Source organism: Syngnathus typhle, unplaced genomic scaffold (genome assembly GCF_033458585.1).
Source record: "Syngnathus typhle isolate RoL2023-S1 ecotype Sweden unplaced genomic scaffold, RoL_Styp_1.0 HiC_scaffold_286, whole genome shotgun sequence".
NCBI lineage: Eukaryota > Metazoa > Chordata > Actinopteri > Syngnathiformes > Syngnathidae > Syngnathus > Syngnathus typhle.
In genome coordinates, this window is record NW_026872190.1 from 17,501 (window position 1) to 42,500 (window position 25,000).

Below are 25,000 nucleotides of genomic sequence, written 5' to 3' on the forward strand. Positions count from 1 at the left end.
ATCCGTGTGAGCTGGGCCCGCCCTTTGGCTGCCGCCGCCGCCGCCGCCGCCGCGGTGTCGCTATCTGCCGCGCAAGTACTGTGGCCAGATCAGACCCGTAGGACGCTGACGCTGACGTCGCTTGGCAAGCGGCTCCCGTCGGTCGGTTCGGGGGACGGACGGCTCGCGTGAGGGTTGGGGACGAAGCTCGGGAAGAGCGAACTCGGCAACGGGGGTGGCACGTCGGTCGGGCTTGGCCAGCGGGGGCCGAGGATGAACCGTGCGGGCACGGCGGTGGTCCGGGGGAAAGGCGTCGGCCTCCCAGGCCCGAGCTGGGGGAACGTGCGATGACCCAGGCGGGAAGCTGCGCCCCGTCCGAGTCAGACTCGGTCGTTGCGGCCCGCTGAGGCTCGCTTCGTTTCCGTAAAGCGGGGGTCGGGGGCGCGGCGCTGTGCCGGCGACTTGCCCGCGCGAGGCGCGCGCGCCGAGGCCCAAGCGGGAAGCTGCGCCCCGTCCGAGTCAGACTCGGTCGTTGCGGCCCGCCGGTCTCGCGCTACGGCCAGGATGCGGAGTTTGATCGACACTGGTGGGAGCCGGGGGGTCGAAGGGGTTCCGGCCGCCCCGCCGTCCTCAGCGCCGCTGTCACCCAGACGGGAAGCTGCGCCCCGTCCGAGTCAGACTCGGTCGGTGCGGCCCGCTGTGGCCAGCTGGCAACTAGCTACGGAAGGGTACCGGCGCTCCCGACGAACCCGCCGGGGTGGCTGGTGACCAACGCTGCGTTCGGCGCTTATTGCTGCGACCGGGAGGGAAGCTGCGCCCCGTCCGAGTCAGACTCGGTCGTTGCGGCCCCCCCGAGCCCGCACGCCTCTCGCGGAAGGTCATACGCCACCGGCGGCACGAAAGACGCCTCCCGCAACGCGGTAGTCGGGAAAGGCTATTCCGATAGTCGAGCAGAGTTGCGACAACACATCCCGCGGTGCCGTCTGGTTAGGCAAGGGTTTGAGAAACAGCATTCGCGGTAGACCGGCGCGGCCGGCGGACACCCACGCGGCGTGCCGCAATCGGATCGCTGCGCTCGGCCTCCGTTGATTTCCTCTAGGTGGGGGATTCGGGGCGTCTCGGTCTCGCTGCCGTTCGGTCGCGCCAAGGCCTGCGGGGGCGGCGCGTAGCGCACGCTCTCGCGGCGGCCGAGGCGCTAGAGTGCGACCCGCAAGTGGGGAGGAACCGTCCACCCAACGCCGGCGCGAGCCGGGGCCGGTGGGGGCCCTACCAAGGCGGGTCATGAGTGCCAGTCGGTCAGTTCGGGAGAAGGGGAGGGTACTCGGAGGCCCGCCGGGAGCAGACGGGGGTCCGGAAGCTGAGGGGGGTGAAGGACGGCGGCCGGGAGCAGACGGCCGTCCCCGGGAGGGGGTGTTCGTTCACGTGCGGACGCCGGGAGCAGGCGGCCGTCACGCGATTCTGCCAACCGTTCCTACCGGCCTGTGTTTAAGGAGGCGGCCGGTCCTCCGTCCTTGGATGGATAAGATTCGCAGATTTTCGCCCGGCCTGTGTTTAAGGAGGCGGCCGGTTCCCTCCTTCCTTCCTTTCTTGGATGTATAACATTCGCAGATTTTCGCCCGGCCGGTGGTTTAAGGAGGCGGCCGGTCCTCCCTCCTTGGATGTATAACATTCGCAGATTTTCGCCCGGCCTATGTTTAGTGAGGCGACCGGTCCTCCCTCCTTGGATGTATAACATTCGCATATTTTCGCCCGGCCGGTGGTTTAAGGAGGCGGCCGGTCCTCCCTCCTTGGATGTATAACATTCGCAGATTTTCGCCCGGCCTATGTTTAGTGAGGCGACCGGTCCTCCGTGGAGAGCGACCCGCAAGTGGGGAGGAACCGTCCACCCAACGCCGGCGCGAGCCGGGGCCGGTGGGGGCCCTACCAAGGCGGGTCTCATTGCCTGTCGGTCAGTTCGGGAGAAGGTGGGGGTACTCGGAGGCCCGCCGGGAGCAGACGGGGGTCCGGAAGGTGAGGGGGTGAAGGACGGCGGTCGGGAGCAGACGGCCGTCCCCGGGAGGGGGTGTTCGTTCACGTGCGGACGCCGGGAGCAGGCGGCCGTCACGCAATTCTGCCAACCGTTCCCACCGGCCTGTGTTTAAGGAGGCGGCCGGTCCTCCACGAGAAGAATTCTGCCAAACGTTCCACCGGCCTGTGTTTAAGGAGGCGGCCGGTCCTCCCCGTCGTTCCGCCGGCTTGTGTTTAAGGAGGCGGCCGGTCCTCCACGAGAAGAATTCTGCCAAACGTTCCACCGGCCTGTGTTTAAGGAGGCGGCCGGTCCTCCCCGTCGTTCCGCCGGCTTGTGTTTAAGGAGGCGGCCGGTCCTCCACTATTCCTTCCTTGGATGGAAAGCATGTAGCACTTTGAAAATTTTCGAGCACTGTGACACTTTGAAAATTTTCGAGAGTTTTTGTACTTAGAAAATTTTTCGCTCTTGCACTTCCAGAGTGCTTTGCGGTAGCTCCTAGGTTCGCTGTCCGAGCATGTGAACACTTTTTGGGGGGGAACACATCGCTAGAGACACCAGCCGCCTGGTTCTCGGGGCCAAAACTTGTGTTCCCCACACTCGTTCTGACTATATTTTGCGATTTGGGGGTAAAGGTAATGAGTACAGTGACTAGGGGGACCAACTCATCGTACTCTGGCGCACCAACAGACCAAAGCTGGTACTGCACTTACCCCTGGTACCCCAACGCCTGGTACCTGACGGGCGAGAGGCTGATTTTTCGCTATTTGCGGCCGACCGAGGGAACCAGACAAAGCGGACACTTTACGGCGCAAGAGCCGTTGGCACTTAGAAATTTTTCGACAAAGTTGGCGCGAGCTCCAGAAGGAGAGGCTGATTTTTCGCTATTTGTGGCCGACCGAGGGAACCAGGCAAAGCGGACACTTTACGGCGCAAGAGCCGTTGGCACTTAGAAATTTTTTGACAAAGTTGGCGCGAGCTCCAGAAGGAGAGGCTGATTTTTCGCTATTTGTGGCCGACCGAGGGAACCAGGCAAAGCGGACACTTTACGGCGCAAGAGCCGTTGGCACTTAGAAAATATTCGCCAAAGTTGGCACGAGCTCCAGAAGGAGAGGCTGATTTTTCGCTATTTGTGGCCGACCGAGGGAACCAGACAAAGCGGACACATTACGGCGCAAGAGCCGTTGGCACTTAGAAAATATTCGCCAAAGTTGGCACGAGCTCCAGAAGGAGAGGCTGATTTTTCGCTATTTGTGGCCGACCGAGGGAACCAGACAAAGCGGACACTTTACGGCGCAAGAGCCGTTGGCACTTGCGCGAGCTCCAGAAGGAGAGGCTGATTTTTCGCTATTTGTGGCCGACCGAGGGAACCAGACAAAGCGGACACATTACGGCGCAAGAGCCGTTGGCACTTAGAAAATATTCGCCAAAGTTGGCACGAGCTCCAGAAGGAGAGGCTGATTTTTCGCTATTTGTGGCCGACCGAGGGAACCAGACAAAGCGGACACTTTACGGCGCAAGAGCCGTTGGCACTTGCGCGAGCTCCAGAAGGAGAGGCCGCTCATTTGTGGCCGACCGAAGGGGAACCAGGACAAAGCGGACACTTTACGGCGCAAGAGCGTTGGCACTTAGAAAATATTCGCCAAAGTTGGCACGAGCTCCAGAAGGAGAGGCTGATTTGTCGCTATTTGTGGCCGACCGAGGGAACCAGACAAAGCGGACACTTTACGGCGCAAGAGCCGTTGGCAACTTCATGGCGCAGAGCTCCAGAAGGAGAGGCTGATTTTTCGCTATTTGTGGCCGACCGAGGGAACCAGACAAAGCGGACACTTTACGGCGCAAGAGCCGTTGGCACTTAGAAAATTCGCCAAAGTTGGCACGAGCTCCAGAAGGAGAGGCTGATTTTTCGCTATTTGTGGCTCGACTGAGGGAACCAGGCAAAGCGGACACATTACGGCGCAAGAGCCGTTGGCACTTAGGCGAGCTCCAGAAGGAGAGGCTGATTTTTCGCGTCTTGTGGTCCGACCGAGGGAACCAGGCAAAGCGGACACATTACGGCGCAAGAGCCTGTTGGCACTTAGGCGAGCTCCAGAAGGAGAGGCTGGATTTTTCGCTATTTGTGGCCGACCGAGGGAACCAGGCAAAGCGGACACATTACGGCGCAAGAGCCGTTGGCACTTAGGCGAGCTCCAGAAGGAGAGGCTGGTTTTTCGCTATTTGTGGTCCGACCGAGGGAACCAGGCAAAGCGGACACATTACGGCGCAAGAGCCGTTGGCACTTAGAAAATATCGCCAAAGTTGGCACGAGCTCCAGAAGGAGAGGCTGATTTTTCGCTATTTGTGGGCCGACCGAGGGAACCAGGCAAAAGCGGACACATTACGGCGCAAGAGCCGTTGGCACTTAGGCGAGCTCCAGAAGGAGAGGCTGGTTTTTCGCTATTTGTGGTCCGACCGAGGGAACCAGGCAAAGCGGACACATTACGGCGCAAGAGCCGTTGGCACTTAGGCGAGCTCCAGAAGGAGAGGCTGATTTTTTCGCCGTTTGTGGCCGACCGAAGGGAACCAGGCAAAGCGGACACATTACGGCGCAAGAGCCGTTGGCACTTAGGCGAGCTCCAGAAGGAGAGGCTGGTTTTTCGCTATTTGTAGGTCCGACCGAGGGAACCAGGCAAAGCGGACACATTACGGCGCAAGAAGCCGTTGGCACTTAGGCGAGCTCCAGAAGGAGAGCTGATTTTTTCGCCGTTTTGTGGCCGACCGAGGGAACCAGGCAAAGCGGACACATTACGGCGCAAGAGCCGTTGGCACTTAGGCGAGCTCCAGAAGGAGAGGCTGGTTTTTTCGCTATTTGTGGTCCGACCGAGGGAACCAGGCAAAGCGGACACATTACGGCGCAAGAGCCGTTGGCACTTAGGGCGAGCTCCAGAAGGAGAGGGCTGGATTTTTCGCCTATTTGTGGCCGACCGAGGGAACCAGGCAAAGCGGACACATTACGGCGCAAGAGCCGTTGGCACTTAGGCGAGCTCCAGAAGGAGAGGCTGGTTTTTCGCTATTTGTGGCCGACCGAGGGAACCAGGCAAAGCGGACACATTACGGCGCAAGAGCCGTTGGCACTTAGAAAATATTCGCCAAAGTTGGCACGAGCTCCAGAAGGAGAGGCTGATTTTTCGCCTATTTGTGGCCGACCGAGGGAACCAGGCAAAGCGGACACATTACGGCGCAAGAGCGTTGGCACTTAGGCGAGCTCCAGAAGGAGAGGCTGGTTTTTTCGCTATTTGTGGCCGACCGAGGGAACCAGGCAAAGCGGACACATTACGGCGCAAGAGCGTTGGCACTTAGGCGAGCTCCAGAAGGAGAGGCTGATTTTTCGCCGTTTGTGGTCCGACCGAGGGAACCAGGCAAAGCGGACACATTACGGCGCAAGAGCCGTTGGCACTTAGGCGAGCTCCAGAAGGAGAGGCTGGTTTTTCGCTATTTGTGGCCGACCGAGGGGAACCAGGCAAAGCGGACACATTACGGCGCAAGAGCCGTTGGCACTTAGGCCGAGCTCCAGAAGGAGAGGCTGATTTTTCGCCGTTTGTGGCCGACCGAGGGAACCAGGCAAAGCGGACACATTACGGCGCAAGAGCCGTTGGCACTTAGGCGAGCTCCAGAAGGAGAGGCTGGTTTTTCGCTATTTGTGGTCCGACCGAGGGAACCAGGCAAAGCGGACACATTACGGCGCAAGAGCCGTTGGCACTTAGGCGAGCTCCAGAAGGAGAGGCTGATTTTTCGCCGTTTGTGGCCGACGAGGGAACCAGCCAAAGCGGACACATTACGGCGCAAGAGCCGTTGGCACTTAGGCGAGCTCCAGAAGGAGAGGCTGGTTTTTCGCTATTTGTGGCCGACCGAGGAACCAGGCAAAGCGGACACATTACGGCGCAAGAGCCGTTGGCACTTAGGCGAGCTCCAGAAGGAGAGGCTGGTTTTTCGCTATTCTGTGGCCGACCGAGGGACCAGGCAAAGCGGACACATTACGGCGCAAGAGCCGTTGGCACTTAGAAATATTCGCCAAAGTTGGCACGAGCTCCAGAAGGAGAGGCTGATTTTTCGCTATTTGTGGCCGACCGACGAGGGAACCAGGCAAAGCGGACACATTACGCGCAAGAGCGTTGGCACTTAGGCGAGCTCCAGAAGGAGAGGCTGGTTTTTCGCTATTTGTGGCCGACCGAGGGAACCAGGCAAAGCGGACACATTACGCGCAAGAGCCGTTGGCACTTAGGCGAGCTCCAGAAGGAGAGGCTGATTTTTCGCCGTTTGTGGGCCCGACCGAGGGAACCAGGCAAAGCGGACACATTACGGCGCAAGAGCCGTTGGCACTTAGGCGAGCTCCAGAAGGAGAGGCTGGTTTTTCGCTATTTGTGGCCGATCCGAGAGGAACCAGGCAAAGCGGACACATTACGGCGCAAGAGCCGTTGGCACTTAGGCGAGCTCCAGAAGGAAGAGGCTGATTTTTCGCCGTTTGTGGTCCGACCGAGGGAACCAGGCAAAGCGGACACATTACGGCGCAAGAGCCGTTGGCACTTAGGCGAGCTCCAGAAGGAGAGGCTGGTTTTTTTCGCTATTTGTGGCCGACCGAGGGAACCAGGCAAAGCGGACACATTACGGCGCAAGAGCCGTTGGCACTTAGGCGAGCCTCCAGAAGGAGAGGCTGATTTTTCGCCGTTTGTGGCCGACCGAGGGAACCAGGCAAAGCGGACACATTACGGCGCAAGAGCCGTTGGCACTTAGGCGAGCTCCAGAAGGAGAGGCTGGTTTTTCGCTATTTGTGGCCGACCGAGGGAACCAGGCAAAGCGGACACATTACGGCGCAAGAGCGTTGGCACTTAGGCGAGCTCCAGAAGGAGAGGCTGGTTTTTCGCTATTTGTGGCCGGACCGAGGGAACCAGGCAAAGCGGACACATTACGGCGCAAGAGCCGTTGGCACTTAGAAAATATTCGCCAAAGTTGGCACGAGCTCCAGAAGGAGAGGCTGATTTTTCGCTATTTGTGGCCGACCGAGGGAACCAGGCAAAGCGGGACACATTACGGCGCAAGAGCCGTTGGCACTTAGGCGAGCTCCAGAAGGAGAGGCTGGTTTTTCGCTATTTGTGGCCGACCGAGGGAACCAGGCAAAGCGGACACATTACGGCGCAAGAGCCGTTGGCACTTAGGCGAGCTCCAGAAGGAGAGGCTGATTTTTCGCCGTTTGTGGCCGACCGAGGGAACCAGGCAAAGCGGACACATTACGGCGCAAGAGCCGTTGGCACTTAGGCGAGCTCCAGAAGGAGAGGCTGGTTTTTCGCTATTTGTGGCCGACGCGAGGGAAACCAGGCAAAGCGGACACATTACGGCGCAAGAGCCGTTGGCACTTAGGCGAGCTCCAGAAGGAGAGGCTGATTTTTCGCCGTTTGTGGCCGACCGAGGGAACCAGGCAAAGCGGACACATTACGGCGCAAGAGCCGTTGGCACTTAGGCGAGCTCCAGAAGGAGAGGCTGGTTTTTCGCTATTTGTGGCCGACCGAGGGAACCAGGCAAAGCGGACACATTACGGCGCAAGAGCCGTTGGCACTTAGGCGAGCTCCAGAAGGAGAGGCTGATTTTTTCGCCGTTTGTGGTCCGACCGAGGGAACCAGGCAAAGCGGACACATTACGGCGCAAGAGCCGTTGGCACTTAGGCGAGCTCCAGAAGGAGAGGCTGGTTTTTCGCTATTTGTGGCCGACCGAGGGAACCAGGCAAAGCGGACACATTACGGCGCAAGAGCCGTTGGCACTTAGGCGAGCTCCAGAAGGAGAGGCTGGTTTTTCGCTATTTGTGGCCGACCGAGGGAACAGGCAAAGCGGACACATTACGGCGCAAGAGCCGTTGGCACTTAGAAAATATTCGCCAAAGTTGGCACGAGCTCCAGAAGGAGAGGCTGATTTTTCGCTATTTGTGGCGCCGACCGAGGGAACCAGGCAAAGCGGACACATTACGGCGCAAGAGCCGTTGGCACTTAGGCGAGCTCCAGAAGGAGAGGCTGATTTTTCGCCGTTTGTGGCCGACCGAGGGAACCAGGCAAAGCGGACACATTACGGCGCAAGAGCCGTTGGCACTTAGGCGAGCTCCAGAAGGAGAGGCTGGTTTTTTCGCTATTTGTGGCCGACCGAGGGAACCAGGCAAAGCGGACACATTACGGCGCAAGAGCCGTTGGCACTTAGGCGAGCTCCAGAAGGAGAGGCTGATTTTTCGCCGTTTGTGGCCGACCGAGGGAACCAGGCAAAGCGGACACATTACGGCGCAAGAGCCGTTGGCACTTAGGCGAGCTCCAGAAGGAGAGGCTGGTTTTTCGCTATTTGTGGCCGACCGAGGGAACCAGGCAAAGCGGACACATTACGGCGCAAGAGCCGTTGGCACTTAGGCGAGCTCCAGAAGGAGAGGCTGGTTTTTCGCTATTTGTGGCCGACCGAGGGAACCAGGCAAAGCGGACACATTACGGCGCAAGAGCCGTTGGCACTTAGAAAATATTCGCCAAAGTTGGCACGAGCTCCAGAAGGAGAGGCTGATTTTTCGCTATTTGTGGCCGACCGAGGGAACCAGGCAAAGCGGACACATTACGGCGCAAGAGCCGTTGGCACTTAGGCGAGCTCCAGAAGGAGAGGCTGGTTTTTCGCTATTTGTGGCCGACCGAGGGAACCAGGCAAAGCGGACACATTACGGCGCAAGAGCCGTTGGCACTTAGGCGAGCTCCAGAAGGAGAGGCTGATTTTTCGCCGTTTGTGGCCGACCGAGGGAACCAGGCAAAGCGGACACATTACGGCGCAAGAGCCGTTGGCACTTAGGCGAGCTCCAGAAGGAGAGGCTGGTTTTTCGCTATTTGTGGCCGACCGAGGGAACCAGGCAAAGCGGACACATTACGGCGCAAGAGCCGTTGGCACTTAGGCGAGCTCCAGAAGGAGAGGCTGATTTTTCGCCGTTTGTGGCCGACCGAGGGAACCAGGCAAAGCGGACACATTACGGCGCAAGAGCCGTTGGCACTTAGGCGAGCTCCAGAAGGAGAGGCTGGTTTTTTCGCTATTTGTGGCCGACCGAGGGAACCAGGCAAAGCGGACACATTACGGCGCAAGAGCCGTTGGCACTTAGGCGAGCTCCAGAAGGAGAGGCTGATTTTTCGCCGTTCGTGGCCGACCGAGGGAACCAGGCAAAGCGGACACATTACGGCGCAAGAGCCGTTGGCACTTAGAAAATATTCGCCAAAGTTGGCACGAGCTCCAGAATGAGAGGCTGATTTTTCGCCGTTTGTGGCCGACCGAGGGAACCAGGCAAAGCGGACACATTACGGCGCAAGAGCCGTTGGCACTTAGGCGAGCTCCAGAAGGAGAGGCTGATTTTTTCGCTATTTGTGGCCGACCGAGGGAACCAGGCAAAGCGGACACATTACGGCGCAAGAGCCGTTGGCACTTAGAAAATATTCGCCAAAGTTGGCACGAGCTCCAGAATGAGAGGCTGATTTTTCGCCGTTTGTGGCCGACCGAGGGAACCAGACAAAGCGGACACATTACGGCGCAAGAGCCGTTGGCACTTAGGCGAGCTCCAGAAGGAGAGGCTGATTTTTTCGCTATTTGTGGCCGACCGAGGGAACCAGGCAAAGCGGACACATTACGGCGCAAGAGCCGTTGGCACTTAGAAAATATTCGCCAAAGTTGGCACGAGCTCCAGAATGAGAGGCTGATTTTTCGCCGTTTGTGGCCGACCGAGGGAACCAGGCAAAGCGGACACATTACGGCGCAAGAGCCGTTGCACTTAGGCGAGCTCCAGAAGGAGAGGCTGATTTTTTCGCTATTTGTGGCCGACCGAGGGAACCAGGCAAAGCGGACACATTACGGCGCAAGAGCCGTTGGCACTTAGAAAATATTCGCCAAAGTTGGCACGAGCTCCAGAATGAGAGGCTGATTTTTCGCCGTTTGTGGCCGACCGAGGGAACCAGACAAAGCGGACACATTACGGCGCAAGAGCCGTTGGCACTTAGGCGAGCTCCAGAAGGAGAGGCTGATTTTTCGCTATTTGTGGCCGACCGAGGGAACCAGGCAAAGCGGACACTTTACGGCGCAAGAGCCGTTGGCACTTAGAAAATATTCGCCAAAGTTGGCACGAGCTCCAGAAGGAGAGGCTGATTTTTCGCCGTTTGTGGCCGACCGAGGGAACCAGACAAAGCGGACACATTACGGCGCAAGAGCCGTTGGCACTTAGGCGAGCTCCAGAAGGAGAGGCTGATTTTTCGCTATTTGTGGGACCGAGGGAACCAGGCAAAGCGGACACTTTACGGCGCAAGAGCCGTTGGCACTTAGAAAATATTCTGAAATTCTCACCGACCTCCGTGGTGGAGAGGCCGAATTTTCGACATTCGTGGCCGACCGGGGAACCGTCGCCACTCGGACAACTTGTGCGGCAGCCCTCGGTGATTTTAGGACCGCTTTTTCACCCTCGCTGTCCGACCGGAGAACCGTCGTAGCTCGGACAGTTCGTGTGCCAGCATCCGCTGGCACTTAGAAAATTTTAAAAAAGAAAAAAATAGTCTTCTGCATATACGTTCTGACTATATTTTGCGATTAGGGGGTAAAGGTAATGAGTACAGTGACTAGGGGGACCAACTCATCGTACTCTGGCGCACCAACACGCCAAGGTTGGTACTGCACTTAGGCTGATTTTTGCGCTATTCGCGGCCGACCGGGGAACCAGCGCGGAGCGGGACACATTACGGCGAATGAGCCGTTGGCACTTAGAAAATTTTTGAGCTTTTTTCGAACTTCCGTGAGGCTGATTTTGCGCTATTCGCGGCCGACCGGGGAACCAGCGCGGAGCGGACACATTACGGCGAATGAGCCGTTGGCACTTAGAAAATTTTTGAGCTTTTTTCGAACTTCCGTGAGGCTGATTTTGCGCTATTCGCGGCCGACCGGGGAACCAGCGCGGAGCGGACACATTACGGCGAATGAGCCGTTGGCACTTAGAAAATTTTTGAGCTTTTTTCGGACTTCCGTGTGGAGCTTTGGGGCCGTTCCGCCTAACTTTTTATGCCCGATTAGGCTTCCAGGGAGGCGGCTAAGCATTATTGACCAATCATGGAGCTTTTTTGGGACTTCCGTGTGGAGCTTTGGGGCCGTTCCGCCTAACTTTTTATGCCCGATTAGGCTTCCAGGGAGGCGGCTAAGCATTATTGACCAATCATGGAGCTTTTTTGGGACTTCCGTGTGGAGCTTTGGAGCCGTTCCGCCTAACTTTTTATGCCCGATTAGGCTTCCAGGGAGGCGGCTAAGCATTATTGACCAATCATGGAGCTTTTTTGGGACTTCCGTGTGGAGCTTTGGGGCCGTTCCGCCTAGCTTTTTATGCCCGATTAGGCTTCCAGGGAGGCGGCTAAGCATTATTGACCAATCATGGAGCTTTTTTGGGACTTCCGTGTGGAGCTTTGGGGGCCGTTCCGCCTAACTTTTTATGCCCGATTAGGCTTCCAGGGAGGCGGCTAAGCATTATTGACCAATCATGGAGCTTTTTTGGGACTTCCGTGTGGAGCTTTGGGGCCGTTCCGCCTAGCTTTTTATGCCCGATTAGGCTTCCAGGGAGGCGGCTAAGCATTATTGACCAATCATGGAGCTTTTTTGGGACTTCCGTGTGGAGCTTTGGGGCCGTTCCGCCTAGCTTTTTATGCCCGATTAGGCTTCCAGGGAGGCGGCTAAGCATTATTGACCAATCATGGAGCTTTTTTGGGACTTCCGTGTGGAGCTTTGGGGCCGTTCCGCCTAGCTTTTTATGCCCGATTAGGCTTCCAGGGAGGCGGCTAAGCATTATTGACCAATCATGGAGCTTTTTTGGGACTTCCGTGTGGAGCTTTGGGGCCGTTCCGCCTAGCTTTTTATGCCCGATTAGGCTTCCAGGGAGGCGGCTAAGCATTATTGACCAATCATGGAGCTTTTTTGGGACTTCCGTGTGGAGCTTTGGGGCCGTTCCGCCTAGCTTTTTATGCCCGATTAGGCTTCCAGGGAGGCGGCTAAGCATTATTGACCAATCATGGAGCTTTTTTGGGACTTCCAGCCGGTGCTTTGGGGGCCTTCCCCCTCACTTTCTACGCCCGATTGGGCTTCCAGGGACGCGGCTAAGCATTTTTAACAGAAATGGAGCTTTTTGCGGAGCTCCAGCCGGTGCCACCGGCAGGCCGTGCACGCGGACGAGATGACCGAAAGAAGCTCCAGGAGAGCGGATGGACGCTTTTTAAGCACCGAGGCGGAGATCGCGGAGCTTTAATAGACTTCCAGCGGGCCCAAAGCGGCCAGGCAGACGGCGCAGCGCGACCTGGTACCTCGCACGGGACGCATCGCCCCCCCCGCGCACAGTTCCAGGGGGCCGGGATGACGTTTCAAAGCTGCCGCTGCAGCTGCGGCGGGGAGTGGCCTCCCTCCGGTGGACACGACGAGTAAATGACACCGGCCGCTGACGCAAACCCACGCCGGACAGGAGAGCTCAAAAGCCGGGTAACATTTCAAGGAAGACCCCCCCTGCGCAGACCTCCACTAGGCCGGGATGACTGTTCAGCTGTGGCGGGGAGTGGCCTCCCTCCGGTCGGCACGACGAGTAAATGACACCGGCCGCTGACGCAAACCCACGCCGGACAGGAGAGCTCAAAAGCCGGGTAACATTTCAAGGAAGACCCCCCCTGCGCAGACCTCCACTAGGCCGGGATGACTGTTCAGCTGTGGCGGGGAGTGGCCTCCCTCCGGTCGGCACGACGAGTAAATGACACCGGCCGCTGACGCAAACCCACGCCGGACAGGAGAGCTCAAAAGCCGGGTAACATTTCAAGGAAGACCCCCCCTGCGCAGACCTCCACTAGGCCGGGATGACTGTTCAGCTGTGGCGGGGAGTGGCCTCCCTCCGGTCGGCACGACGAGTAAATGACACCGGCCGCTGACGCAAACCCACGCCGGACAGGAGAGCTCAAAAGCCGGGTAACATTTCAAGGAAGACCCCCCCTGCGCAGACCTCCACTAGGCCGGGATGACTGTTCAGCTGTGGCGGGGAGTGGCCTCCCTCCGGTCGGCACGACGAGTAAATGACACCGGCCGCTGACGCAAACCCACGCCGGACAGGAGAGCTCAAAAGCCGGGTAACATTTCAAGGAAGACCCCCCCTGCGCAGACCTCCACTAGGCCGGGATGACTGTTCAGCTGTGGCGGGGAGTGGCCTCCCTCCGGTCGGCACGACGAGTAAATGACACCGGCCGCTGACGCAAACCCACGCCGGACAGGAGAGCTCAAAAGCCGGGTAACATTTCAAGGAAGACCCCCCCTGCGCAGACCTCCACTAGGCCGGGATGACTGTTCAGCTGTGGCGGGGAGTGGCCTCCCTCCGGTCGGCACGACGAGTAAATGACACCGGCCGCTGACGCAAACCCACGCCGGACAGGAGAGCTCAAAAGCCGGGTAACATTTCAAGGAAGACCCCCCCTGCGCAGACCTCCACTAGGCCGGGATGACTTTTCAAAGCTGCCTCTGCAGCTGCGGCGGGGAGTTGCCTCCCTCCGGTGGACACGACGAGTAAATACACCAGCACTTGCTCTTAGATTTGTTTCTTTTTTCTTTCTTTTAGCTTCCATAATGTTACCGGGCGCTGACGCAAACCCACGCCCGGCAGGAGAGCTCAAAAGCCGGGTAACATTTCAAGGAAGACCCCCCCTGCGCAGACCTCCACTAGGCCGGGATGACTGTTCAGCTGCGGCGGGGAGTGGCCTCCCTCCGGTCGGCACGACGAGTAAAGCTATTTAGGAAAATCTGAGATAAATATCACTTGCATAATAATTTGGAACACGGTCCCGTGTTCCAAATTATTATGCAAAATGTATTTAGACACCAGCAATCGCACTTAGATTTGTTTCTTTTTTCTTTCTTTTAGCTTCCATAATGTTACCGGGCGCTGACGCAAACCCACGCCCGGCAGGAGAGCTCAAAAGCCGGGTAACATTTCAAGGAAGACCCCCCCTGCGCAGACCTCCACTAGGCCGGGATGACTGTTCAGCTGCGGCGGGGAGTGGCCTCCCTCCGGTCGGCACGACGAGTAAATGACACCGGCCGCTGACGCAAACCCACGCCGGACAGGAGAGCTCAAAAGCCGGGTAACATTTCAAGGAAGACCCCCCCTGCGCAGACCTCCACTAGGCCGGGATGACTTTTCAAAGCTGCCTCTGCAGCTGCGGCGGGGAGTTGCCTCCCTCCGGTGGACACGACGAGTAAATACACCAGCACTTGCTCTTAGATTTGTTTCTTTTTTCTTTCTTTTAGCTTCCATAATGTTACCGGGCGCTGACGCAAACCCACGCCCGGCAGGAGAGCTCAAAAGCCGGGTAACATTTCAAGGAAGACCCCCCCTGCGCAGACCTCCACTAGGCCGGGATGACTGTTCAGCTGCGGCGGGGAGTGGCCTCCCTCCGGTCGGCACGACGAGTAAAGCTATTTAGGAAAATCTGAGATAAATATCACTTGCATAATAATTTGGAACACGGTCCCGTGTTCCAAATTATTATGCAAAATGTATTTAGACACCAGCAATCGCACTTAGATTTGTTTCTTTTTTCTTTCTTTTAGCTTCCATAATGTTACCGGGCGCTGACGCAAACCCACGCCCGGCAGGAGAGCTCAAAAGCCGGGTAACATTTCAAGGAAGACCCCCCCTGCGCAGACCTCCACTAGGCCGGGATGACTGTTCAGCTGCGGCGGGGAGTGGCCTCCCTCCGGTCGGCACGACGAGTAAATGACACCGGCCGCTGACGCAAACCCACGCCGGACAGGAGAGCTCAAAAGCCGGGTAACATTTCAAGGAAGACCCCCCCTGCGCAGACCTCCACTAGGCCGGGATGACTTTTCAAAGCTGCCTCTGCAGCTGCGGCGGGGAGTTGCCTCCCTCCGGTGGACACGACGAGTAAATACACCAGCACTTGCTCTTAGATTTGTTTCTTTTTTCTTTCTTTTAGCTTCCATAATGTTACCGGGCGCTGACGCAAACCCACGCCCGGCAGGAGAGCTCAAAAGCCGGGTAACATTTCAAGGAAGACCCCCCCTGCGCAGACCTCCACTAGGCCGGGATGACTGTTCAGCTGCGGCGGGGAGTGGCCTCCCTCCGGTCGGCACGACGAGTAAAGCTATTTAGGAAAATCTGAGATAAATATCACTTGCATAATAATTTGGAACACGGTCCCGTGTTCCAAATTATTATGCAAAATGTATTTAGACACCAGCAATCGCACTTAGATTTGTTTCTTTTTTCTTTCTTTTAGCTTCCATAATGTTACCGGGCGCTGACGCAAACCCACGCCCGGCAGGAGAGCTCAAAAGCCGGGTAACATTTCAAGGAAGCTATTTAGGAAAATCTGAGATAAATATCCTTTGCATAATAATTTGGAACACGGTCCCGTGTTCCAAATTATTATGCAAAATGTATTTAAGTGTCATAAAGATTACATTTTTTGTTTTTCAAGTACTGAAATCACCCTCAGTCATGGTACAGTCCATGGTAGTCTGCCAGGTGAGCGCAATTGTAGTAATTAACAAGTCTATTTAAGTTCCGCGTTTTTAAGCGTTCGGCCATTTCGTTCAACCATGGGGAGGAAAAAGGATCTCTCTGCTGTCGAGAAGCGTGAAATCGTTCGATGCCTTGGACAAGGTATGCAGACATTCGATATTGCACGAAAGCTTAAGCGCGACCATCGAACTTTGAAGAAATTCGTCGCTGATTCGGAGCAAACGCGCGTTCGTGCAGACAAAGGCACGACAAGGAAGGTTTCTGCAAGACAAACAAATCGAATCAAGAGGGCGGCTGCAAGCATGCCACTAAAGACGAGCAAACAAATATTCGACGCTGCTGGTGCCAGTGAAGTCCCACGAACGACGAGGTGCAGGATCCTCCAGAGGCTTGCAGTTGTGCGGAAACCCTCCATTCGGCCACCCCTGAACAACGCGAACAAGCAGAAACGGCTGCAGTGGGCCCAGACTTACATGAAGACAAATTTTCAGACAGTCCTGTTCACCGACGAGTGCCGTGCCACCTTGGATGGGCCAGGTAGGGTTTTTTAAGTTTTTCCTTGCACTTTTGAGAGCTCAGGGGATGCTTTGAGAATAATTGTCAATTTCTGTCTATGTGAAGCCCTTTGAGACTGCTTGTGATTTAGGGCTATACAAATAAACTTGATTTGACTTGACTTTACAGATGGATGGAGTCGTGGATGGTTGGTGGACGGCCACGATAGCCCAACAAGGCTGCGGCGTCAGCAGGGAGGTGGCGGAGTGATGTTTTGGGCCGGAATCATGGGGAGAGAGCTGCTTGGCCCCTTTAGGGTCCCTGAAGGCGTCAAAATTACGTCTGTTAACTACGTGGAATTTCTGACTCAACACTTCTGTCCATGGTACAACAGGAAGAACCGTGCTTTCCGTCAAAAGATCATCTTCATGCATGACAATGCACCGTCTCATGCTGCAAGAAATACGTCAACGTCTTTGGCATCTATGGGAATAAAGGGAGAGAAACTGATGGTGTGGCCCCCATGCTCCCCTGACCTCAATCCTATTGAAAACTTGTGGAGCATCGTCAAGCAGAAAATCTACGAAGGTGGGAGGCAGTTCAATTCCAAAGAGCAGCTCTGGCAGGCTATTCTTAGATCCTGCCAAGAAATTCAACCAGAAACTGTACAAAAACTCACAAGTTCAGTGGATGGAAGAATCGTGAAGCTGCTGTTGAACAAAGGGTCCTATGTTAAAATGTAACTTTGTTTTTTATTGAAATAAAGGGTCCTATGTTAAAATGTAACTTGTTTGTCTTTTCTTTGAAATAGCTTTTGATTTCAGTAAATATGACCTCCTAATGCTGTAAATTCTTAAGATGGGCATTTCAGTTCATAAAAACCTATAAAATGTTATAAAACTCTGTTGTGCGTAATAATGTGGAACAGTGCATTTTAAGTTTTTTATTTTTTAAAAATTCTGTGATCATTCGGAGGTTTGTTCAATAAAATTAGAATTCATCAAAATAATGGTTGATGACTTGAAAATTATGCTGACTCATTTTGCATCGACTATTTAGGAAAATCTGAGATAAATGTCACTTGCATAATAATTTGGAACACGGTGTAAGTGCGATTGCTGGTGTATTTACTCGTCGTGTCCACCGGAGGACGGCAAATCCCCGCCGCAGCTGCAGCGGCAGCGCTTAAATGTCTTCCCGGCCGCCTGGAACTCTGCACGGGGCGTGTTTCGTCCCGCGCAGCGGTACCAGATCGCGCTGCGCCGTCAGCCGAGCCGCGCGCGGTCCGCTGGAAGTCTACACTGTGTTCCAAATTATTATGCAAATTGTATTTATGTGTCATAAAGATTACATTTTTTGTTTTTCAATTAAACTCATGGATGGTATTACGTGTCAGGGCTCTTTGGATCACTGAGATCAATCTCAGACACCGGGGATCATTACCGGCCAGTTGAGCCCAAATTAAGGAAAAACTACTTAAGAATGGTGTTCCACATTATTAAGCAGATAATTTGAAGTTCGCTTTGAGCAGTGGCGGACGCCAACCCACGACCGGTGGGAGAGCTCGGAGGGCGGATGGGCTTTCAAGGAAGCCCCCCAGGCCGGTCCCACTCGCACTTAGAATTTTTTTTTTTTTTGGCTTCCATAATGTACCGGGCGCGGACGCGAAACCCACGCCGGGCAGGAGAGCTCGAAAGGCGGCTAAGCATTCAAGGAAGCACCGTCTGGAGCTTCAGAGCCGTTCCGCCTGACTTTTAACGTAGAGTACCGGGCGCAAACCACTAACTCAAGCCCGGCATGGCAGCTCGAAAGGCGGCTAAGCATTCAAGGAAGCACCGTCTGGAGCTTCAGAGCCGTTCCGCCTGACTTTTAACGTAGAGTACCGGGCGCAAACCACTAACTCAAGCCCGGCATGGCAGCTCGAAAGGCGGCTAAGCATTCAAGGAAGCACCGTCTGGAGCTTCAGAGCCGTTCCGCCTGACTTTTAACGTAGAGTACCGGGCGCAAACCACTAACTCAAGCCCGGCATGGCAGCTCGAAAGGCGGCTAAGCATTCAAGGAAGCACCGTCTGGAGCTTCAGAGCCGTTCCGCCTGACTTTTAACGTAGAGTACCGGGCGCAAACCACTAACTCAAGCCCGGCATGGCAGCTCGAAAGGCGGCTAAGCATTCAAGGAAGCACCGTCTGGAGCTTCAGAGCCGTTCCGCCTGACTTTTAACGTAGAGTACCGGGCGCAAACCACTAACTCAAGCCCGGCATGGCAGCTCGAAAGGCGGCTAAGCATTCAAGGAAGCACCGTCTGGAGCTTCAGAGCCGTTCCGCCTGACTTTTAACGTAGAGTACCGGGCGCAAACCACTAACTCAAGCCCGGCATGGCAGCTCGAAAGGCGGCTAAGCATTCAAGGAAGCACCGTCTGGAGCTTCAGAGCCGTTCCGCCTGACTTTTAACGTAGAGTACCGGGCGCAAACCACTAACTCAAGCCCGGCATGGCAGCTCGAAAGGCGGCTAAGCATTCAAGGAAGCACCGTCTGGAGCTTCAGAGCCGTTCCGCCTGACTTTTAACGTAGAGTACCGGGCGCAAACCACTAACTCAAGCCCGGCATGGCAGCTCGAAAGGCGGCTAAGCATTCAAGGAAGCACCGTCTGGAGCTTCAGAGCCGTTCCGCCTGACTTTTAACGTAGAGTACCGGGCGCAAACCACTAACTCAAGCCCGGCATGGCAGCTCGAAAGGCGGCTAAGCATTCAAGGAAGCACCGTCTGGAGCTTCAGAGCCGTTCCGCCTGACTTTTAACGTAGAGTACCGGGCGCAAACCACTAACTCAAGCCCGGCATGGCAGCTCGAAAGGCGGCTAAGCATTCAAGGAAGCACCGTCTGGAGCTTCAGAGCCGTTCCGCCTGACTTTTAACGTAGAGTACCGGGCGCAAACCACTAACTCAAGCCCGGCATGGCAGCTCGAAAGGCGGCTAAGCATTCAAGGAAGCACCGTCTGGAGCTTCAGAGCCGTTCCGCCTGACTTTTAACGTAGAGTACCGGGCGCAAACCACTAACTCAAGCCCGGCATGGCAGCTCGAAAGGCGGCTAAGCATTCAAGGAAGCACCGTCTGGAGCTTCAGAGCCGTTCCGCCTGACTTTTAACGTAGAGTACCGGGCGCAAACCACTAACTCAAGCCCGGCATGGCAGCTCGAAAGGCGGCTAAGCATTCAAGGAAGCACCGTCTGGAGCTTCAGAGCCGTTCCGCCTGACTTTTAACGTAGAGTACCGGGCGCAAACCACTAACTCAAGCCCGGCATGGCAGCTCGAAAGGCGGCTAAGCATTCAAGGAAGCACCGTCTGGAGCTTCAGAGCCGTTCCGCCTGACTTTTAACGTAGAGTACCGGGCGCAAACCACTAACTCAAGCCCGGCATGGCAGCTCGAAAGGCGGCTAAGCATTCAAGGAAGCGACGCCGGCCGGTCCGCGGGCCAAATAGGGTCCAGTAAAGTACCGGGCGCGGCCACTAACGCCTTGTGGCGGTCGCCTTGTGGCGGTCGGGGGGTGGCGGTCGGGGCTGGCGCTTGGGGCCGGTGGCGGTCGCCTTGTGGCGGTCGCCTTGTGGCGGTCGGGGGGTGGCGGCCTGACTTTTAACGTAGAGTACCGGGCGCAAACCACTAACTCAAGCCCGGCATGGCAGCTCGAAAGGCGGCTAAGCATTCAAGGAAGCACCGTCTGGAGCTTCAGAGCCGTTCCGCCTGACTTTTAACGTAGAGTACCGGGCGCAAACCACTAACTCAAGCCCGGCATGGCAGCTCGAAAGGCGGCTAAGCATTCAAGGAAGCACCGTCTGGAGCTTCAGAGCCGTTCCGCCTGACTTTTAACGTAGAGTACCGGGCGCAAACCACTAACTCAAGCCCGGCATGGCAGCTCGAAAGGCGGCTAAGCATTCAAGGAAGCACCGTCTGGAGCTTCAGAGCCGTTCCGCCTGACTTTTAACGTAGAGTACCGGGCGCAAACCACTAACTCAAGCCCGGCATGGCAGCTCGAAAGGCGGCTAAGCATTCAAGGAAGCACCGTCTGGAGCTTCAGAGCCGTTCCGCCTGACTTTTAACGTAGAGTACCGGGCGCAAACCACTAACTCAAGCCCGGCATGGCAGCTCGAAAGGCGGCTAAGCATTCAAGGAAGCACCGTCTGGAGCTTCAGAGCCGTTCCGCCTGACTTTTAACGTAGAGTACCGGGCGCAAACCACTAACTCAAGCCCGGCATGGCAGCTCGAAAGGCGGCTAAGCATTCAAGGAAGCACCGTCTGGAGCTTCAGAGCCGTTCCGCCTGACTTTTAACGTAGAGTACCGGGCGCAAACCACTAACTCAAGCCCGGCATGGCAGCTCGAAAGGCGGCTAAGCATTCAAGGAAGCACCGTCTGGAGCTTCAGAGCCGTTCCGCCTGACTTTTAACGTAGAGTACCGGGCGCAAACCACTAACTCAAGCCCGGCATGGCAGCTCGAAAGGCGGCTAAGCATTCAAGGAAGCACCGTCTGGAGCTTCAGAGCCGTTCCGCCTGACTTTTAACGTAGAGTACCGGGCGCAAACCACTAACTCAAGCCCGGCATGGCAGCTCGAAAGGCGGCTAAGCATTCAAGGAAGCACCGTCTGGAGCTTCAGAGCCGTTCCGCCTGACTTTTAACGTAGAGTACCGGGCGCAAACCACTAACTCAAGCCCGGCATGGCAGCTCGAAAGGCGGCTAAGCATTCAAGGAAGCACCGTCTGGAGCTTCAGAGCCGTTCCGCCTGACTTTTAACGTAGAGTACCGGGCGCAAACCACTAACTCAAGCCCGGCATGGCAGCTCGAAAGGCGGCTAAGCATTCAAGGAAGCACCGTCTGGAGCTTCAGAGCCGTTCCGCCTGACTTTTAACGTAGAGTACCGGGCGCAAACCACTAACTCAAGCCCGGCATGGCAGCTCGAAAGGCGGCTAAGCATTCAAGGAAGCACCGTCTGGAGCTTCAGAGCCGTTCCGCCTGACTTTTAACGTAGAGTACCGGGCGCAAACCACTAACTCAAGCCCGGCATGGCAGCTCGAAAGGCGGCTAAGCATTCAAGGAAGCGACGCCGGCCGGTCCGCGGGCCAAATAGGGTCCAGTAAAGTACCGGGCGCGGCCACTAACGCCTTGTGGCGGTCGCCTTGTGGCGGTCGGGGGGTGGCGGTCGGGGCTGGCGCTTGGGGCCGGTGGCGGTCGCCTTGTGGCGGTCGCCTTGTGGCGGTCGGGGGGTGGCGGCCTGACTTTTAACGTAGAGTACCGGGCGCAAACCACTAACTCAAGCCCGGCATGGCAGCTCGAAAGGCGGCTAAGCATTCAAGGAAGCACCGTCTGGAGCTTCAGAGCCGTTCCGCCTGACTTTTAACGTAGAGTACCGGGCGCAAACCACTAACTCAAGCCCGGCATGGCAGCTCGAAAGGCGGCTAAGCATTCAAGGAAGCACCGTCTGGAGCTTCAGAGCCGTTCCGCCTGACTTTTAACGTAGAGTACCGGGCGCAAACCACTAACTCAAGCCCGGCATGGCAGCTCGAAAGGCGGCTAAGCATTCAAGGAAGCACCGTCTGGAGCTTCAGAGCCGTTCCGCCTGACTTTTAACGTAGAGTACCGGGCGCAAACCACTAACTCAAGCCCGGCATGGCAGCTCGAAAGGCGGCTAAGCATTCAAGGAAGCACCGTCTGGAGCTTCAGAGCCGTTCCGCCTGACTTTTAACGTAGAGTACCGGGCGCAAACCACTAACTCAAGCCCGGCATGGCAGCTCGAAAGGCGGCTAAGCATTCAAGGAAGCACCGTCTGGAGCTTCAGAGCCGTTCCGCCTGACTTTTAACGTAGAGTACCGGGCGCAAACCACTAACTCAAGCCCGGCATGGCAGCTCGAAAGGCGGCTAAGCATTCAAGGAAGCACCGTCTGGAGCTTCAGAGCCGTTCCGCCTGACTTTTAACGTAGAGTACCGGGCGCAAACCACTAACTCAAGCCCGGCATGGCAGCTCGAAAGGCGGCTAAGCATTCAAGGAAGCACCGTCTGGAGCTTCAGAGCCGTTCCGCCTGACTTTTAACGTAGAGTACCGGGCGCAAACCACTAACTCAAGCCCGGCATGGCAGCTCGAAAGGCGGCTAAGCATTCAAGGAAGCACCGTCTGGAGCTTCAGAGCCGTTCCGCCTGACTTTTAACGTAGAGTACCGGGCGCAAACCACTAACTCAAGCCCGGCATGGCAGCTCGAAAGGCGGCTAAGCATTCAAGGAAGCACCGTCTGGAGCTTCAGAGCCGTTCCGCCTGACTTTTAACGTAGAGTACCGGGCGCAAACCACTAACTCAAGCCCGGCATGGCAGCTCGAAAGGCGGCTAAGCATTCAAGGAAGCACCGTCTGGAGCTTCAGAGCCGTTCCGCCTGACTTTTAACGTAGAGTACCGGGCGCAAACCACTAACTCAAGCCCGGCATGGCAGCTCGAAAGGCGGCTAAGCATTCAAGGAAGCACCGTCTGGAGCTTCAGAGCCGTTCCGCCTGACTTTTAACGTAGAGTACCGGGCGCAAACCACTAACTCAAGCCCGGCATGGCAGCTCGAAAGGCGGCTAAGCATTCAAGGAAGCACCGTCTGGAGCTTCAGAGCCGTTCCGCCTGACTTTTAACGTAGAGTACCGGGCGCAAACCACTAACTCAAGCCCGGCATGGCAGCTCGAAAGGCGGCTAAGCATTCAAGGAAGCACCGTCTGGAGCTTCAGAGCCGTTCCGCCTGACTTTTAACGTAGAGTACCGGGCGCAAACCACTAACTCAAGCCCGGCATGGCAGCTCGAAAGGCGGCTAAGCATTCAAGGAAGCACCGTCTGGAGCTTCAGAGCCGTTCCGCCTGACTTTTAACGTAGAGTACCGGGCGCAAACCACTAACTCAAGCCCGGCATGGCAGCTCGAAAGGCGGCTAAGCATTCAAGGAAGCACCGTCTGGAGCTTCAGAGCCGTTCCGCCTGACTTTTAACGTAGAGTACCGGGCGCAAACCACTAACTCAAGCCCGGCATGGCAGCTCGAAAGGCGGCTAAGCATTCAAGGAAGCACCGTCTGGAGCTTCAGAGCCGTTCCGCCTGACTTTTAACGTAGAGTACCGGGCGCAAACCACTAACTCAAGCCCGGCATGGCAGCTCGAAAGGCGGCTAAGCATTCAAGGAAGCACCGTCTGGAGCTTCAGAGCCGTTCCGCCTGACTTTTAACGTAGAGTACCGGGCGCAAACCACTAACTCAAGCCCGGCATGGCAGCTCGAAAGGCGGCTAAGCATTCAAGGAAGCACCGTCTGGAGCTTCAGAGCCGTTCCGCCTGACTTTTAACGTAGAGTACCGGGCGCAAACCACTAACTCAAGCCCGGCATGGCAGCTCGAAAGGCGGCTAAGCATTCAAGGAAGCACCGTCTGGAGCTTCAGAGCCGTTCCGCCTGACTTTTAACGTAGAGTACCGGGCGCAAACCACTAACTCAAGCCCGGCATGGCAGCTCGAAAGGCGGCTAAGCATTCAAGGAAGCACCGTCTGGAGCTTCAGAGCCGTTCCGCCTGACTTTTAACGTAGAGTACCGGGCGCAAACCACTAACTCAAGCCCGGCATGGCAGCTCGAAAGGCGGCTAAGCATTCAAGGAAGCACCGTCTGGAGCTTCAGAGCCGTTCCGCCTGACTTTTAACGTAGAGTACCGGGCGCAAACCACTAACTCAAGCCCGGCATGGCAGCTCGAAAGGCGGCTAAGCATTCAAGGAAGCACCGTCTGGAGCTTCAGAGCCGTTCCGCCTGACTTTTAACGTAGAGTACCGGGCGCAAACCACTAACTCAAGCCCGGCATGGCAGCTCGAAAGGCGGCTAAGCATTCAAGGAAGCACCGTCTGGAGCTTCAGAGCCGTTCCGCCTGACTTTTAACGTAGAGTACCGGGCGCAAACCACTAACTCAAGCCCGGCATGGCAGCTCGAAAGGCGGCTAAGCATTCAAGGAAGCACCGTCTGGAGCTTCAGAGCCGTTCCGCCTGACTTTTAACGTAGAGTACCGGGCGCAAACCACTAACTCAAGCCCGGCATGGCAGCTCGAAAGGCGGCTAAGCATTCAAGGAAGCGACGCCGGCCGGTCCGCGGGCCAAATAGGGTCCAGTAAAGTACCGGGCGCAAACCACTAACTCAAGCCCGGCATGGCAGCTCGAAAGGCGGCTAAGCATTCAAGGAAGCGACGCCGGCCGGTCCGCGGGCCAAATAGGGTCCAGTAAAGTACCGGGCGCGGCCACTAACGCCTTGTGGCGGTCGCCTTGTGGCGGTCGGGGGGTGGCGGTCGGGGCTGGCGCTTGGGGCCGGTGGCGGTCGCCTTGTGGCGGTCGCCTTGTGGCGGTCGGGGGGTGGCGGTCGGGGCTGGCGCTTGGGGCCAGTGGCGGTCGCCTTGTGGCGGTCGCCTTGTGGCGGTCGCCTTGTGGCGGTCGCCTTGTGGCGGTCGCCTTGTGGCGGTCGGGGGGTGGCGGTCGGGGCTGGCGCTTGGGGCCAGTGGCGGTCGCCTTGTGGCGGTCGCCTTGTGGCGGTCGCCTTGTGGCGGTCGCCTTGTGGCGGTCGCCTTGTGGCGGTCGGGGGGTGGCGGTCGGGGCTGGCGCTTGGGGCCGGTGGCGGTCGCCTTGTGGCGGTCGCCTTGTGGCGGTCGGGGGGTGGCGGTCGGGGCTGGCGCTTGGGGCCGGTGGCGGTCGCCTTGTGGCGGTCGCCTTGTGGCGGTCGCCTTGTGGCGGTCGGGGGGTGGCGGTCGGGGCTGGCGCTTGGGGCCAGTGGCGGTCGCCTTGTGGCGGTCGCCTTGTGGCGGTCGCCTTGTGGCGGTCGCCTTGTGGCGGTCGCCTTGTGGCGGTCGGGGGGTGGCGGTCGGGGCTGGCGCTTGGGGCCAGTGGCGGTCGCCTTGTGGCGGTCGCCTTGTGGCGGTCGCCTTGTGGCGGTCGCCT